The 17,558-nt window shown below is 32.2% G+C and overlaps 1 long non-coding RNA gene across 1 annotated transcript; it reads left to right on the top strand.

Annotated features, from left to right (window-relative positions):
* Positions 1-14,720: 14,720 nt before the first annotated feature.
* LOC110025795 lies at positions 14,721-15,666 on the top strand. The gene is made up of 2 exons (XR_002294152.1): positions 14,721-14,767; positions 15,239-15,666. It is a non-coding gene; the product is annotated as an uncharacterized LOC110025795 (long non-coding RNA).
* Positions 15,667-17,558: the final 1,892 nt, after the last annotated feature.

Here is a 17,558-nt window from a genome sequence, read left to right as displayed (position 1 = left end):
ACTTTCTTTTGAATGCGAGATTTGGCGAAGTGCGAGATTTGGACGAAGGCGCTGAGCACGATAAATAGAATAGATGTAAGAAGCGCAGTGATACTGAGCTTTCGCGAATTGCGAACAATTCGCGTCTCATTCCGTAATGAGTGCAACTATAAGTAGAATAGATGTAAGAAGCGCAGTGATACTGAGCTTTCCCGAACAATTCGTGTCTCATCCCGAACAATTCGTGTCTCATTCCTTAATGAGTGCACCTATAAGTAGAATAGATGGAAGAAGCCATACTGAGCTTTCGCGAACAATTTGTGTCTCATTCCTTAACGAGTTTTTGTTCGATTCATTCTACGAGTAAACATGACGAGCTTGAATAAATATTTTTTCGATGAGTTCGTTCGTGTTCAAATTATTATTGTTCGAAATATAAAATAATTTAAAATAATTATATATAAAAAATTTATGATATTTTAAAAAATTAAATTTAATAAATTATCATATATAATAAATTAATAATAATAATAATATATTAATATACTTTATTAGTAATATACTAATATAGATATTATATATTTATATAATATAAGTTATATAATTAATATAATATACCAAACTTGCTCGTTATTCGCGAACAACACGTGTTTGGCTCGTTCGTTAAGAAAAGAATACGAACAACGACTCCACGAACAATTTCGAACGCGAGCTTATTTCAAACAAACTAAATTTTAAGCAAATCAAATATGAACACAAGCTCTGTTCGTTCGTGTTCGGTTCGTTTACACCCCTAAGTGATACTTGGTCCAAATTTAAAAATTTAAAAATTTTTAAAACTAACATTAATTAAGTGGGTGATATTAAAATAATTGGAGGCACCTACGACCTGTATAGAATAAGAGCTTCAAAAAGAGCAATTAGTAGGTGCGAAATATGTACAAGCGCATTCAACAAAATCCTGTTGATTGTATTAATACACATAATACAGTTAATATATAACGAAATTTATATGTGTTGAGTTTACATCGAATAATGTTTACATAGAAAAAATGGATTTATGTCGCATAGGAGATGGAATGGAGGAAAAAGAGACAAAACTAGAGAGAAAGCAATTTAATGGAGAATTGGATTTAAGTTTTTTTTGGTTGAATTTAGGTTAAATTCATGACTAATTGCTATTAAAGTGTATTACCAAACACCTTCGAAGTGTCTCTCATATGATTGCACTAAGATCTCTTTATCTTCTTCATGGTGGAGAAAACTCACTCAACCGTTGTTGCTTTTAGGAATATCAAAATAGACTTCGAAAAGACAACGATAAAAAAATCATTTTTCTTTAATGTTCATCTATTTTTATATGTTCATTATTTCATCTCAACTTCAAAAAAAAAAAAATATTGAATCTTATGCCAGTGACAAATATTCTAGGTAACTCACACCCATTTTTGGCTACAAAAATTGATCAAGTTGAGTTCCTAGCCAGCGAGTCATAATTGAGAGTACACGATGAAGAAATGATATTCAAGGTATATTAAGATCAAACTAACAAAAAAGAGCAATACTAGTAAATTTGATCAATAAAGAGGAGCAATTGTGATGCATAAACGTAGTAGAAAAGTCTAACAAGACGAATGACAAATCTAAAAAGAATGAAAAGAGTGATTCATAAAAAAACCTTAAGAAATAAAAGACAAGCAACCCATCTTTATATATATCCTAGAAGAAGATATCACAATTGCGGATGAGTGGATCACACTTTTGGGACAATCTACTGAAGAAGTTGAACAAAAAGCTGTAGAAACTTTTATATAAAATATGAGCAAAAAGTATCTCGACAGGCTAAGAACATAAAACTAAGCTAAGCTATTGTTGGTAGACAATATATATATATATCTTATGTGTGTGCGTTTGTATATATATGTATGAATGTATAGATGAATGTATGAACTAATTATGAGTGTTGTATTATGTGTAAGAGTGAAGAAGAGTGACCAAGGATGGGCAATGCAAAAGGATTAATAAGGGCAAGATGATGATAATGAGTAGCTATGTCACGTAGGAATGTTTCTACCCCATTTACCTTATTTTAGATATTATTGTATATTTTTATTTGTGAACTTTCTATGCATTAGGGATAATACATGACTCATGTGTGGGGAGCAACAAAAGCATAATACTAATTTAGTTGCATCTTTTCTTCGTTTTTTTCAATTTCAACATCATTTTTGTTAGCCAAATTGAAATTTCTATGTTCTCATTGAAATTTCTATGATCTCTATTTAGAATAAGTGTTTGGCTATTAATTCATTGTGCATTTGTAATTATTTTTATTGTATCTGATGTTATGTTTAATTATATCAAGAAGGAGCCAAGGGTAATATTTATAATACTAATGAGCCTGAAGATATTGATTTAACATGTGTCTTAGCCATTTTTTATTCTTATTTATGTCTTTTGTGTTTATTTATGTAAGGGGTAAGCATGAATTTTCAGTATAAGGAGTAAGCATGAATTTTCAGTCATATCTAGATTGCCTCCTTTAGATTTATCTACTTAAAGAAATAGTTTGTTCATTATGACATATAATAATAACTATTTTACTTGATAATTGAACTAGTTTCACTTAGATGTTGCTTTATATGATGCACAAATATTGAAGATTGATTATCTTATGTACTAAAATTTTTTTTCTGTTTGGATGTATAAGTGAACAATAATGGATAACACAGGTCATGATAGAAAGTTGGTTGCAGCTTTGGTCCTTCATACACCAACTTATTAAAAATGAGAATTATCAAGGACCAAAGTTGCAACCAACTTTCTAACATGACCTCTGTTATCCATTATTGTTTAGAAAAAGTCATCATCTGAAAATGTAAAAAAAAAGAGAATTATCAACTATAAAAATCTAAATAAAACTAGAAAAAAGTAAATACAAAAACCCTCTATAATTTTCCTATTATTTATCTAAAAAAATATGTGATGTTATTAGAAGCCCTAACCACCATATTGATAACCATTTCAAGGAATGGATATAGGTGTATGGTACTAATACTGCAACCCTACTACAAAATAAAATTTTTTATGTTGAAATGAATACAATAACACTAATTAAAACTCAAGATAATATGAATTAAAACTTATTAACACACTTTTGTAGTAGTCAATAAAGAGTTTCAAATACCATTTTGTTCCAAATTATCTATAGAAATTGATTGAAATTGAGTATAATTGTAACCTAAATAAATTAAGCATTAATAATACCACATCTTTAGCATTGAGTGTCCACATCAGATCTAACCTTTTCATTATGTATATATTTTATATATTTGAGTTTTTCACAAGAATGAATAAGGACCTAAGTATGGAGAATTTTGATAACCATGAAATTCAAATATATTTAACCTACTTTAAGTATGTAAGTTTAGGCTGATTTGCATCTGAGTTACAAATATTACTACACTAATAATTCAAATTTAATATATTTTTAAAAATGTAAGAGATTGGCATGAAACATAAAAGCAAATGCATAATTTTACTTCATATAATCATCTAAGCAAAATTGGGGCTCCTCCAACAATTTAATCAAATATAAAGGTTGGGCGCCAAGCAAGTGCTTGTGCTCTAGACCCAACAAGTACACACCCTATGAAACACTTAATATAAAGAGTTCAACATCTGACAATCACTTGATATGGCCCGTAAGATATATATGTTATGATTCAAGAAGTCTGACCATGCAACTAAAAAAATACCCTATATCTCATAAGCTTTATTACTCATTTTTAAGTTTGGCACGTGAGTGTACCCAAAACAAAAGGCTTAGTTCTTAAAACCTTAGAGTTATAGCTTTTGATTTTGACAATTTTAGGTCCTATTTGATTGGAATCAAGGTTACTGTGTATAAGGATTGCTTTGCTATTAAGTATCTTATAACTAAGAAGGAAGCTAAGTCATACGTAATTTGATGGATCTTTCTGTTTTAGGAATATTATATAGAGATCCATGATAAGAAAATTATTAGAAATTAAATAGCTAACTACTTGGCTAAACCTATTCAAGAAAGCTCTAAAACTAATGATAGTGATATCAATGAGTATTTTTAAATGAGCAGTTGTTTGTTCTAGTTGAGCAAGCTATTCCTTAGTATGCAGATTTAATTGATTATATTGTGAGCAGCATTTTGTCGCATGAACTGACATGTAAATAAAGCAAAAAGTTGATGTATAAGGTCAAATTTTACTTTTGAGATGAGTCTTATCTTTTTAGAAAGTGTAAGGATACTATTATTCGGAGATGTGTGCCCCTAGAGAAGGTTAAGTGTAGTATCAAGATTTATCATAACCATAATTTGGAGCACATTTTGAAGGCTTTAGAACTAGTTCTAAGATTTTATAATCTGGATTTTATTTACCTACAATCTTTAAAACAGTGATTAAGTATGTTAAGAATTTGATAAATTTATTTTGTTGGTAAATATATTGTTGACCCTCACATATAGTTCACAAAGATGCATCGATTGAACACATAGCAAGCGATGAATGATGAATGTGATATTGCACGATCAAATATGAAATGCCATGATCATGCTCAAAAACACCCAAAACAATTTCAAATAGTAAAAATTATTGTACAAGCGCATTTAGAGCATCAAAATTGCTTAAACATAAGACTTTTATGATCAAAATGAGCATAAAATGATGTATATGACAATTTTTTTCCATGACATGCACATTTTAAGCTTAAACCATCTTGATCATCACCATAGTTATTTAAATGACCTCCAAGCACAATATAGACTGCATGAAAACATCCAGAACATTGAATTACTTATAGAGAGGTGTTTGTGATTGAACTAAGATGAATATGATAAATTAATAGTGTGATGTATTTGGTTTATACCCAAATCATTTTGATTGTGATAAAAGTTATTGAGACAATGGTCGATCATAAAACAGATCACTTGAGTGCATTCAGATTGTCAAAATTACTATGGAATAATCTTTTATGATAAAAAAGAGCAAACAAGGTAAAAAATAGCAAGCTGTCGACATGATGTGTGTGATTGGAGACAAAGTGACCCAACACTGGCAAAACTTTTCGAACAACCTTTGATTATAAAATGGACTGTGCTCATCGGATATGGTTAGGTCTTGGTTAAAAATGAGCATAAAATGATGTATATGACATTTTTTTTCCATGACATGCACATTTTAAGCTTAAACCATCTTGATTATCACCATAGTTATTTAAATGACCTCCAAGCACAATATAAACTGCATGAAAACATCCAGAACATTGAATTACTTATAGAGAGGTCTTTGTGATTGAACTAAGATGAAAATGATAAATTAATAGTGTGATGCATTTGGTTTATACCCAAATCATTTTGATTGTGATAAAAGTTATTGAGACAATGGTCGATCATAAAACAGATCACTTGAGTGCATTCAGATTGTCAAAATTACTATGGAATAATCTTTTATGATAAAAAAGAGCAAACAAGGTAAAAAATAGCAAGTTGTCGACATGATGTGTGTGATTGGAGACAAAGTGACCCAACACTGGCAAAACTTTCCGAACAACCTTTGATTATAAAATGGACTGTGCTCACTAGATATGGTTAGGTCTTGGGTAAAAAGACCTTGATGCATAAATGGAAGCTATAAGTAAAAAAAATACTAATAATAAAAATTTTTATTCTTCTCCTAGAAACCCACCCTCCTACACCTGGTTACCAATGCTCTATGTGCATTGAATGCATCCAATCTGCCTCCCACATGAAGGAAATAATAATAATAAGCAAAAAATTGCCTAAACTACACTACTCACTAAGTTTTACCATCTCAAAATATTTTAGCTTTCTTTTCTTGTTTAAAATGACTTTCATGAACTTTACGTAATAGACATCTTCTCCAAAGCTTCGTTAAATTTAATATTGATTGTTAGCTTCTTAAGAACTTCTAGAAATTTGAAAAATTGTTGATCCAACTTGTGTATTTGAAGTATTTGAGGAAATGGTGGAGGTGGTCTCTCTAAGTTCATATTAGGAGATGAGTCAGATCATCCTAAATTTTGGGTAGGTTTTTTGCTAAGTTTATCATGCTCAGGATTGATTTCTTCTACAATAGGCTCCCTCCTATTCACTTCTTCTAATTTTCTCCCACTATCTACTTAATAGCCTTAACCAGCTCATTTTATTTTTCCTTAAGTTTTTCCTCGGTGTTGCTATGAAGAGTATCATAAGGCCTATTAATTAGGAAATTGGTTGTTTGACCAAGTTGGTTCTCTATGTTCCTAATAGCTGCATCATGACTCTTTGATTCATTCCATCTTGCAACACCACTTTTCCAATGACAGCTTCTTACCCTTAAACTATGGTTTTGATGTAAGTCTAGGAGGGTGATTCTAACTTGGGTTGCCATTATTTTGGTTACTCTAATTCCCTATCGGTTAGCTTGATTTTTTCCCCACTGCTAGTTTCTTACACTTAGGGTCCGTTTGGCGCGGCTGTGAGAGAGCGGCGCGGCAAGCTGCCGCTGTCTTCGACTGTTTGGTGCAGCGGCGGGGAAGCTTCGAGTGACCGCACGGTCTGATTTCAACAAAAAGCGGGCCGCTAGTTATACCCCGCGGCCCGGCATTTCACGTATTTTTTTACCCTACTGCCCCGATCCGATCTTCTATCTCCTCTTCCCCTCTTCTCTACTGAGGAAGTCACGAGGATCTTGCCCAAGAAGAAGGCATCGAAGGGATCAACAGGATCAGCGGCTGTGAGGATTACAAACAAGTCCCAAACCTAAATGAAGCCGCAAATGCTACGATCCCTCGATGGCGATGCAAGATCTGGAGAAAGATATGGATATGCCGTTATGCGACTTCCCCTCTTATGCATAAAAAGAACCACGTACTCCCCCTTTCAATTGCTTCCCACCAGAGTCGTTCTCTCCTCAACCTTAAAGCCGCTTCTTCCTCGGCATTTTCATCGTTTTTGCTTGGAATAGATTTATGCAGATACGTACCATTTCTTTGTCATAATTACATCAAGAATTCTATTAATTGATTTCAGCCATTAAATTTCAAATTTATATTGATAAATAAGGCCTTTGATTATCTTACTCTAGTTTAGGAAATTTGCATATAGGTACCAGAAATTTGCACATATTTTATTCTAATACATCAAATCCTTATTGATATTATAATTTTTTTTTTATTTTACTTGTAATTTTATTAATTTTATTTTTTTTTCTTTAGTTCTTTCGGGGCTCACTATTAAGTGAGGGTATATGAACTTTCTGTTATATTTAGAAATAAATTTCTGTTTCAGAAATTTCAAAAATGTAGTTGTTACAGTCTTCTTTTAAACTATTTTACCAAATATGGACACAATTGTCATTTTTCCAGAAATAGTTGTCCCACAGCTGTTTTCACATAGCTGCATCAAACAGGCAGTCAGCTTCCCCACAATTGCTTTCCCACAGCAGCTTCGTAGGGCAGCGCAGCTGCAGCTGAAACGCTGAAAAGCTGCAGCTACGCCAAACAGAGTCTAATAGACTATTATTATTTTAGTTAAAATTTGGGTGATTCTTAATGATGTGTAGAAAAGAATGCTTAAATTCCTTTATGTATCGTACATTTTTATGATTGAAATTGAACTTTTAAGAAAGATATTTTTATATTTTTTCTTGCAAGCATAACAAGTATTATAAGTGGAGTAAAGTGGAGGAGATATGGATGAACGTAGTGGAGACTTGGAGCAAAGGGGCTCACAGGAGACTGACGCCTAGGCATCAGACCCTTATGCGCCAGCCTTTGCCCTGGTAACCTGAGATACTGGTTCCTAGGTGCCAGTCATTGAGAAACAAGGCGATACTTTACTGACGCTTAAGCGCCAAACCCATGGGTTCCTAGGTGCTTATACACGACTTGGTAGATAGAGAGACTAGCACTTAGGTGCCAGTAACTGCTTGAGGCAGTTTGGAGTTGTTCAGGCACACAATGTGGTGAGTTACTCAGATAGTTGGAGGTTTTAAGAAAAGAGTATGAGGGGGGTTGAAGGTTTGCTGTACTATTGAGTAACAGAGAGTTTATGTTAAGGATTTGGAGATGATTTGAGTTGTTTTGAGAGAGGAATCTTCAGGAAAGCAGCAAGGAATCAAGAGATCTTTGGTGGAGCATTCTCAGATCTTTGTAAAGGAGAGAAACATAAGCATTGTGTATTTGTGTTTCTTTTATTTCTGTAAGAACAATTATTTAGTGAATTCTCTTATTTTCAATGAAGCTTTGTGGTGTGTTCTTCATGCTTTCTAAGTAGTTCTCTTTACCTTTCTTTGTGATGTTTGAGTAGAATGTGTAGGAGTGCAAAGTCTGGCGCCTACTTCCGGCCTCCTGACGCCTAGTTTCTAGTCACTCCTTTTTCTACATGTAGCACCTAGGCACCCAAACACTACAACACTGCTTAGCTCTATTTTGTAATATTCCAAGCTCCGTTTGACATACTTCCATGAATCCTACAATAAAATTCTAAAACCTTTTTAAAATCATAATATAAACATAAAAAATGGTATAATTATGGTGACAAATAAGTGCATTAAATACACATGTCAGATTCAAACTTGTCAAATGTATAAAATATTGATAGTAATTTCTCTTCTATAGTGGAATAACTAACATGGGCCTCATTTAATGATTTGTTAGCATATAATATTACATGAATTATTTATCTATACTTTACCTTTGGACAACTTCAAATATATAATTAATTGCATCACACAAAAGTTCAATTGAATAATCCTAATAGGTGCAAAAGTAACAAGAGCATTGATCAAATTGCATTTTAAATGCTCAAATGCATATAGAAATTTTTGTTGAATTCAAAATGTATATCCTTCTCTAAAAATATAACATAGCGACTTAGTTATTTTAGAAATGTTTTTGATAAATCTTCTATAGAGATTTGCATGCTTTAGAATGCTTTTAATCAACTTGACTTTAGCGGGTGGTGGTAAATTTACTGTAACGTCAATTTTTGCTATATTTTTCTTCATCCTTGTATCAAAAATCTTATGCCCTAGAAAAATACCTTCTTTACCCAATTTAGCATTGGATTAACCTTTTCACAATACCAATGCTAAATATTCAAGTCTTTGATCAAATGAAGTGACAATAAAACAAAAGCTTTATTCAATTTATCAATGCTTTACTATATAAGATCTAAGAAAATTGCCATCTTATAACTTTAAAAAATACCAGGAGCATTGCAAAGGCCAAAAGAATTTCTTCTAAAAGAAAAAGTATCATAAGAACTATAAAAGGATGACCTTATGCTGGTCTTTCTATTGATATAAGAATTTGGTGATAATCTGAGACTTTGGGAAGTAATAATAAAAACTACTAGCTAAGCTATCATGATTTTAGTCAATAAAGAACAAAAGTAAGTTACTTCACAAGCGCCTTATTCAATTTTTTATAGTATATATATATGAATTTCCTCCAACCAATCTGTTATATATATATATATATATATATATATATATAATTTTTTTATATGAATTTTGAACATCCTACCATAAAAAAATTGTTTGATGACTCATATTCCAAAATTTAAAACCCAAGTTGGTCAACTTACCAAAACATCAGTTGGACTAGTAATGACCCAAGTGTCATGTAGAATATTGATATAACCCTGATAGTGACAACCCCAAAGAAAATGAGAATTTGAATGAATTGAAATAAATATGTTGAATCCATTATAAAGCCAAATTACATCAACAAGAAACTTAGAAAATCAAATAGTGCAGTTAAACAGTCTAGTAAGCATTAAGCCACAAAGGATGTCAAAAGTAGTGGATAGCCATGACTTTGAATATGAAGAGTTGGTCCTTGAATAACAAGCTGTAGGATGATTTTTGTTGGACAACGACTGAGGAAGAATTTGCTCTAGCATTAAGCCACAAGAGTAGTGGATAGCCATGACTTTGAATATGAAGAGTTAGTCCTTGAATAACAAGCTGAGTAGGATGATTTTTTGTTGGACAACGACTGAGGAAGAATTTGCTCTCCTTTTTAAGGTGGCTCCTAGCTTTGTTAGAATGATAGTTCAGCCAATAAGACTACACATAGGCCCCAAGAGAATAATTTGGAGGATAGCCCTAGGCAGGAGAGTAACCAAGTAGATTTGGACTTAAACCTAAAAAACCATAGGAGAACCCAACCCAAAATTTAGGAAATCCTGATTTAAATTTTAGGGATCCATTTCTTGCAACTAATATGGAAAACACTCATCTAAAAATAAGGGAATTAATTGGAAGGATCTTGGATTTAGAAAATACCTTATGAATGATAATCTGAATAAACATACATACTCTCTGAAAGATTGTTATCGAACTAAGAGAAAAAAGTTCCTAGAAAAACCAAAACTTGAGAATTTATTAAAAACTTCAGAACCAACAAAAGATTCAGTGATTGATAAAGGATTATTCAATTGGAATTTTGGTTTTTGAGAATGACTTTTTGATCAAGCTGATGACATTAAACTAAACGTTATCTTGGGAGGCAACCCAATCGTTATCTGTTGTGTTGAGCATGCTCTAACTTACTTCATTTGTATTGAAATTTATTTTGAAATATGCTTTAAATTTTTATTTGAATTATTTTGAGTGTTTTTAGGTTGTGTTACTTAAGCAATCAATATGAATTTTGTATATTCTTACCCGAGTATTTTGTTTAAATATGTTGACCTCTATGTTGTGATGTCTTATTATGATGAATTGTCTGGTGTCACTTTCTATTGTTGCATGCTATGTTCATGTCCTTTCCTAATTTTTTTTTGTAGCATACTTATGATAGAAAATAAGTTTGAGGAAGGGGGTTATACATGTTTACTCTCTTTGAAATTATTCTCATAATTGAGCTAATGATTATACTTTAAAGAGAGGAAGAGGGGACTCATTTTAGGAATCCTAATACTTTAACGAGATTATATAATTACTTAAATTGAAATTTGAATTCTAATTAAAGGAAGAATTTGAAATAAATGATATGATAACTAAGTCTTATATTTTAAACAATTTCACGTGAATATTAACTTATCTCAAATTGACTAAAATGGTGTAACTACGATATTAGTAGTCAACCAGAGAAACTTTAAGCCTTTTAATTTTCAATCCAACTAATTTAGTTAAGTCTTGAATTTTTTATTGGATTTAATTTTTTAAAACTTTAAATTGAGAAGAATTTTCATTTAGTGGTAATTAGGAATTTATAATTTTTAAGAGAAATGAGCTCCATCAAATATAGCAATTCTTAATGGGATGGAAAAAAATGAAAAGAAAATAAAAAGTAAAGAATTTGGAAAGGCTTAATTTAATAGAAAAATAAAGAAATGGCCAAATGCCCTAAGAAGAAGCTTGAGGTGACCATAAAAATTTTAAAAAAAATGGTGTCTTAGATATCACCTAAGTAATAAGACTTAAAAACCTTTTTAATGAAAATCTTATGATATTATATGCATAAAAGAGGTTACAGGATGTTAGGTTTGTTAGTTGAGTCTTAATTGACTATTGACTTAAAAGAGGTTAAAGGATGTTAGGTTTGTTAGTTGAGTCTTAATTGACTTAAAAATATCTTTGGGAAATAGAAATATTTTCTTACACAAGATTAAGCATTTTTAGATAATCTTAGGTATAAGAAGAAGGGGATTAAAGGAAGGACTAGATTGTTAGAAATTAATGAAAATCCTTCCATGAATGAGATTTGCATATCTTTATTACTCTTATGTAATCTGGTTAAAAGATTCAAAAGCCACATAAGAACTCCAAACATCATTTTAATCATTCTTGAGATATAAAATTACTTGAGGGCAAGTAATGAGTAAATTTGGGGGAATTGATACGAGATAAAATTACGTGATTTTACTGCAGTATATACCTCGTGGTTTTCTTTTATTTATCAGATATTATGCTTGAGAAAGGTGTTTTTCTTATGTTGTACAGGTTACAGGGTTCATGCCATTTGAGGAAGAAAAATAGGTGAATTGGGTGCTTGAATAATGAATATTAGGATTTTTGATGATCGGTCCCCATTTGCACGCAAGTTGCTAAGCCTGCAAGCTACCGCCCGCGCACAACTATGCTTGCAGAGACGTGTTGGGTACATTACTTACTATGCACACTATCACAACTCTGTCATGCAACCTCTTCTGCGTGCTAGTTATACACATTTGCATGGCATGTTGCCACATGCATGTGGCCACGCTCGAACACGCACACTTGCGGAGTCGCGCTCGCCAACTTGCTAAACTGTTGAATTTTATATTTTTACTGATTTGAGAATTTGGATGTCCACTTTGGACCTTTAATGCATGATCTAAATATATAAACATATATTTATTATTATGGGAGTGTTTTCAGCCTTGGGGGCTGTGCCTTTAGGGCTTAGGAAATTCTTTTGGAGCTCTTGGAGTTTTCTTGCTAGGGTTTACTCGGAAAATATGTTTTCTTGTTTTCACTTTTCATTTATGATTGGTTAAGGAGTTTTATAATATTGTAAGGTGATATTGAATACATATGTATAAGAGAGATCCACGATATTTGTATTAATCACAGAGGACATCGTTGTATTGCAAGGACAAATTGGCTATTATTGATATGTACTTCTTGCGTTGTCTCCTTTTCTGTTCCCGCAATAATAAAGTTCATGTTTTCGTTCATCATGCATTGTAGCTAATCTTGTTTCGTATTCCTGTGTTGTAAGTCTTAAGAATTTCTCGTGGTTTTCTAGCTATAAATTTTGTGTTTCCCTCGACGCCTTTTCGGTGCAATAAATTTTATTATTGATGTGTCAACCTTCAAGATTTCATTTACTTTAGATATGGATAATTGAAATGTTAAAATCTCTTGTGAACTATAACTTCTAGTTATTGCATAATGAAACAAGTAGGTTTATCACAAAAACCTGGTAGAATAAACATATTCTAGTAGGATATTGAAACATATACAAGGTATCAAAAGAACAATAGAGTAAAACAAAACTTAACTTTATGAGTTTCTGATTCTTCTTTGGCCATAGGCATAGGCATAAGGAGAAACCTTTTATCCCCAATTGTCAACAATAGCATAGGTTCTATAGGGAAACCTTAAGAACCACTTGACCTGGATTGAATGAGTATGAATCTTGTATGTCTGAAAAACTCAAAACTTTTTCTATAATTTTTGTTTACTGCATTTTTATTACCGTTAGATTCATCCCTAGAGTTTGATCACTTTAAACTAGATTTGGTAGTTCAATAAACAAGAACTTCACATGTTAATAATATTTTGACAATATCCCCAGGGAATCGATAGGCGGACTTGTTTCTGTATACTATTTGATTGACTGACTTACCTCAAAGCCATTTCGGGCATCATATTTGTGGTTGCTGCAATAAGCCTTGGCATTATTATGCTCATAATTTGACCCAAAGTCGAGCAAGAAGAAATGCTACCTTTTTTGAGTTTTGATTTTCCTTTTGCCTAGGGACTGTAACTCACCCGAAGGGAGAATCCTTTTAGATCTACTACTAAGCTTAGAATATCGTTTGCTTAAGGGTTGTAGCTCTCTTTCAAGTAGTCACTTAAAGCTCTAAGTGTCGAGATGTTCCTCGCTAGTAAATTTGGCTCTCCTTCATAGAGCAGTCACTTACACTTGTCAATTTTATAAATTATGTGCCTCTTCACCCTAGTTGTTCATAGGGAGGTACAATTTTTTAGAGAGGAGGATCATGATGAGAAATAAATAATAAAATCATTTTGATAATAAAATTTTAAAACTTCCACGTTGATAAGATTCTACCAAATGATGCTTTGGTCATGAGTTTTCATCAATAAATAACCATCAAGTTATATGAAATAAGATCAATGCATGTATATTGGATGTCCGTTGGAGCACCATCATGCTACTGAAAAGAGGAAATAACATAATTCATTAAATATAATAGCTATTGAAAAGAGAAAATAACATAACTCATTAAATATAATGGAAGTGATTGTGATGATTATTAAATTTTGTTAAATTTAACTCTATGTTGGTTATAAAAATAAAGTGTGGGCATAGTCGAGAGACTAACTCTTGCTTATTTCTCATTGGACCCCTTCTCTCTTTTACGGTTGTCTTAATGGACAATATCTGAATGAAGAAATTGAAAATCTCATGAGAAAGTTTGATGGAGATTTTTTAAAGGAAAATGAAAAGAGAATAACACCCCAATAAAGATGTTGATTTTGCAAAAGAGGAAAACATGGACAAAGGTCATATGGTGATCGAGGAAAAAGCTATTTCAAGTTGTCCCTACAAAGTGTACTCCTTTGAATCCTATTACAGTGGCATGGAGGAGGCTGCCCAATGCATTTGACAGCACCCTTACCAGATCCTTCGCATTTAGGATAAATTATCATAGATCTAAATGATACTTGAGTGTTACTATGCTTGATCGGTTGGGTGAATGAAAGGGTATGATCTTTTGGCATTTCCAGAGCCAAGTCTCTGTCTCGGTAAAATAATTTTTTGCTGTAGTAGATAGATATTCAATTTCTATTTTGATTAATAGAAATACTCTTGAGTTTTATCATAAAGAACATCCATGAATCAATAGCATGATCTAGCAATGCCCTAAATGATCTGCCTAGGACAGAAGAAGAGGAACTCACGGAGCAAATACATGGAGAAGAGACTTGGCTTGGATGATTTGATGATGTCTCATGACCAGAAGTGACTTGGCTTGGATGATTTGATGATGTCTCATGACCCAAAGGTGATAGTTTTTATATGGTTGGCAGTTCATTGTAATGAGAATATTTAGAGAAATAATGTTATATCTACCTCTATATGTATATATATTCATATATATAAATGGCTTTTCTTTTTTTTTTTATAAATGGCTTTTTATAATTTCTTTTCCCCCTCTATCCTCTCTTTTCTGATTGTTTCCGTTAGTGTTTAATAATGAAAATAAAAAAGTCAGAAGTTGTTGGGATTTGTTTCTATGAAGTAGCTTATTTTATCAATGATGTGGTTCAGTTGCTTCTTTTTGGAGGTATTGAAACATGTTGCTTTATAATATTATTTTGTTCTTATCTCAAATGAAGCCAAACATTTTGTTTGCTTCAATTATTTTCTATGATCCGCTATCTAGTCTTGTACTTTAGCACAGTTAATTTCTTTTCAAACCTTTATTTGATGTGTCTTATGTTTGTATGTATTATCTGGACATCTTTCTGTGCAGATTTATCTCTCAAAGCTTGCAAAATGGTTGATGCTCTTGAGAACGATAGGAACATTGAGATATGGAAGATCAAGAAACTTATTAAGGCATTGGAAGCTGTAGGAACTAATGGCACAAGCATCATCTCCCTGATCAGGAAACCTCGTGATCAGGTCTCTCGTGTGGCACAAATTAATTTGGTTCAGAAGGCCTTCACTTTGATACACTTTTTTTGTTTGAAAAATTATGATTATGAGTCTTAAAAAAGGGACACATTACTCAATGCAAGTATCACGGTTTTCCCCTAATGTGTTCTTGGTAATAACAATAATGTATCACATACTAACATTTTTTTTAGTTCCAACTCTCTTTCTCCATTCTTAATGTTTGAATTCTTTATGCATCCTTCTTTCATCATGGATGCACAATTATCTAAATTTTAGTTTATTCTGAGACTCTTAGCTGCAAAATTTCTAAAATGCTCTTTTCTTTGTTGTGCATTTCACTTCATACTTTATCTGGTTAGAGAGAAATTCGAGAATTTTTAAGGGTGTTACTGAACAGGGAGAAACTATTACTCATAATATCATATTTTTCATTAAAGAGAAAAACAAAAGATGAAAATTTTAAGGAGACTATACCTGATGTTATTACTAACTGTTACGCATCCTAAGGCCTACTAATTTAACTTGGAAGCTTAAATGTGTCTTGTACCTTATTATGGCATTGCATTTCCCATCTGCTTTTTACGTGACATAGATGGTATAAATATTGAAAGTTAAGTTCAAGTATTAATTGTAAAAACATAGGAGTTATGTGGTTTGTGTATTTTTTTTACAGAAGGTACACCGCCGCACAAAAGAATAGATTGGGTCTTAAATACGTGAATGTGTAAGATAGATGTGGTATAATACAAATCCCCCCATTATCTTTTTTTTTTTTTTTTAATTTCTATTTCTTGTTCTTCGTTGAGGGAAGCAATGAAGAATCTTTGATTGATCTTGATTTCTTTTGCTTTATTTTTTATTTTTTACTTGTAATGAAACTATCAAGGATGGCCTTATGGACATGAAAACTTGCTATTTAATTAGGTGAATCATGTGAAGTTTAAGTATTTAAGAATTCAGTGGTATTTATGTAAAACCCCCATTATTATTTCTTTTTTAGTTCTCATTTCCTTTTCTTCAATAAGTGAAGCTATGGTGGTTCATCAATTGATCTTAAAGTAAAGATGGAATTCTTCCTTGCATTGAAACTATTGAGGATGGCTTGGGCGGAGGCTTCCCAGACAATCCATATTGAAATGCATGGATGGCGTTCAATAAAGTGAACCATGCTAAGGTTTTGGTGTTCTATATATATATATATAAAGCACATAGGAAATGAGTAGTATGCATGCAAATCCTCTTAGCTGTGGCAAAAATTAGTTACTTATTCCGTTGATTCCTCTGTTATGCATAAATCAAAGCGATAGCAATTCAAATGGCAAAGGAATTTACATACCATTAGAATATATTTGCATCTTAAGTAATGAATCCTATGACAAGCTTTGAGGCCCGACTTAAATTATGAATTGAACACTACTCTTTTTCTTCGCTTTCTATGAATTGGATATTTATATGCATCATCAAGCGGGTTATAAGTTGGATGGTTTGGGGTAGGCAACGATGGACAACACAATATTCATGCTTATATAGCTGAAACTTTTTAACAACTAATATTTGACTTGTAGTTTCCCTTCTCACTTCTTTAGATTGTCCCCCCCCCCCCCCCCCGTGCCCCCCCCCCCCCCCAAACTTTGAATGACTTGTGAACAATAGCTTCATAGCACTGGTTGCCAAAATTTTAGAAATTACAATGTTGCAGAAATACTACATTACAGATACCTAACACATATGATCGGAAATGCTTACTTTTTACATGTTCACTTGTCATTCAGGTAATAGGGATTTGAAGTTGCCCAATATTAGAGTGTTTTGCTCGTAGCTGCTATTCAATATTATTATATAGACTCCGATGCCTCGGTTGACTGTGGGATTATATTGAATGAGAAGACTAAAGCTGAGCCCTCCCCAATCTAAATTCTTATTCCCCTTTCTGATTTTTAAAGAAAACATGCATGTTTGAAAATTTTTTTTTATTTAGTTTGCAACTATTTGCTTACTATTTTATATAAACTTGTGCTACCTAGTTCAATTCTTTTTAAGCTTCGTCAGAGTCGATAGATATGCACTGACATTTTCTTTATTTTACTACACTTTGCCGGTCATTTTTTCTTATACATGCAATATTATTCTCTTATTATTTACTGTAATTCACTAGATATGTTGTCTTACATGCA

The sequence above is a fragment of the Phalaenopsis equestris genome, unplaced genomic scaffold (genome assembly GCF_001263595.1).
Source record: "Phalaenopsis equestris unplaced genomic scaffold, ASM126359v1 Scaffold000332, whole genome shotgun sequence".
NCBI lineage: Eukaryota > Viridiplantae > Streptophyta > Magnoliopsida > Asparagales > Orchidaceae > Phalaenopsis > Phalaenopsis equestris.
This window is presented reverse-complemented; position numbering and strand designations above follow the sequence as displayed.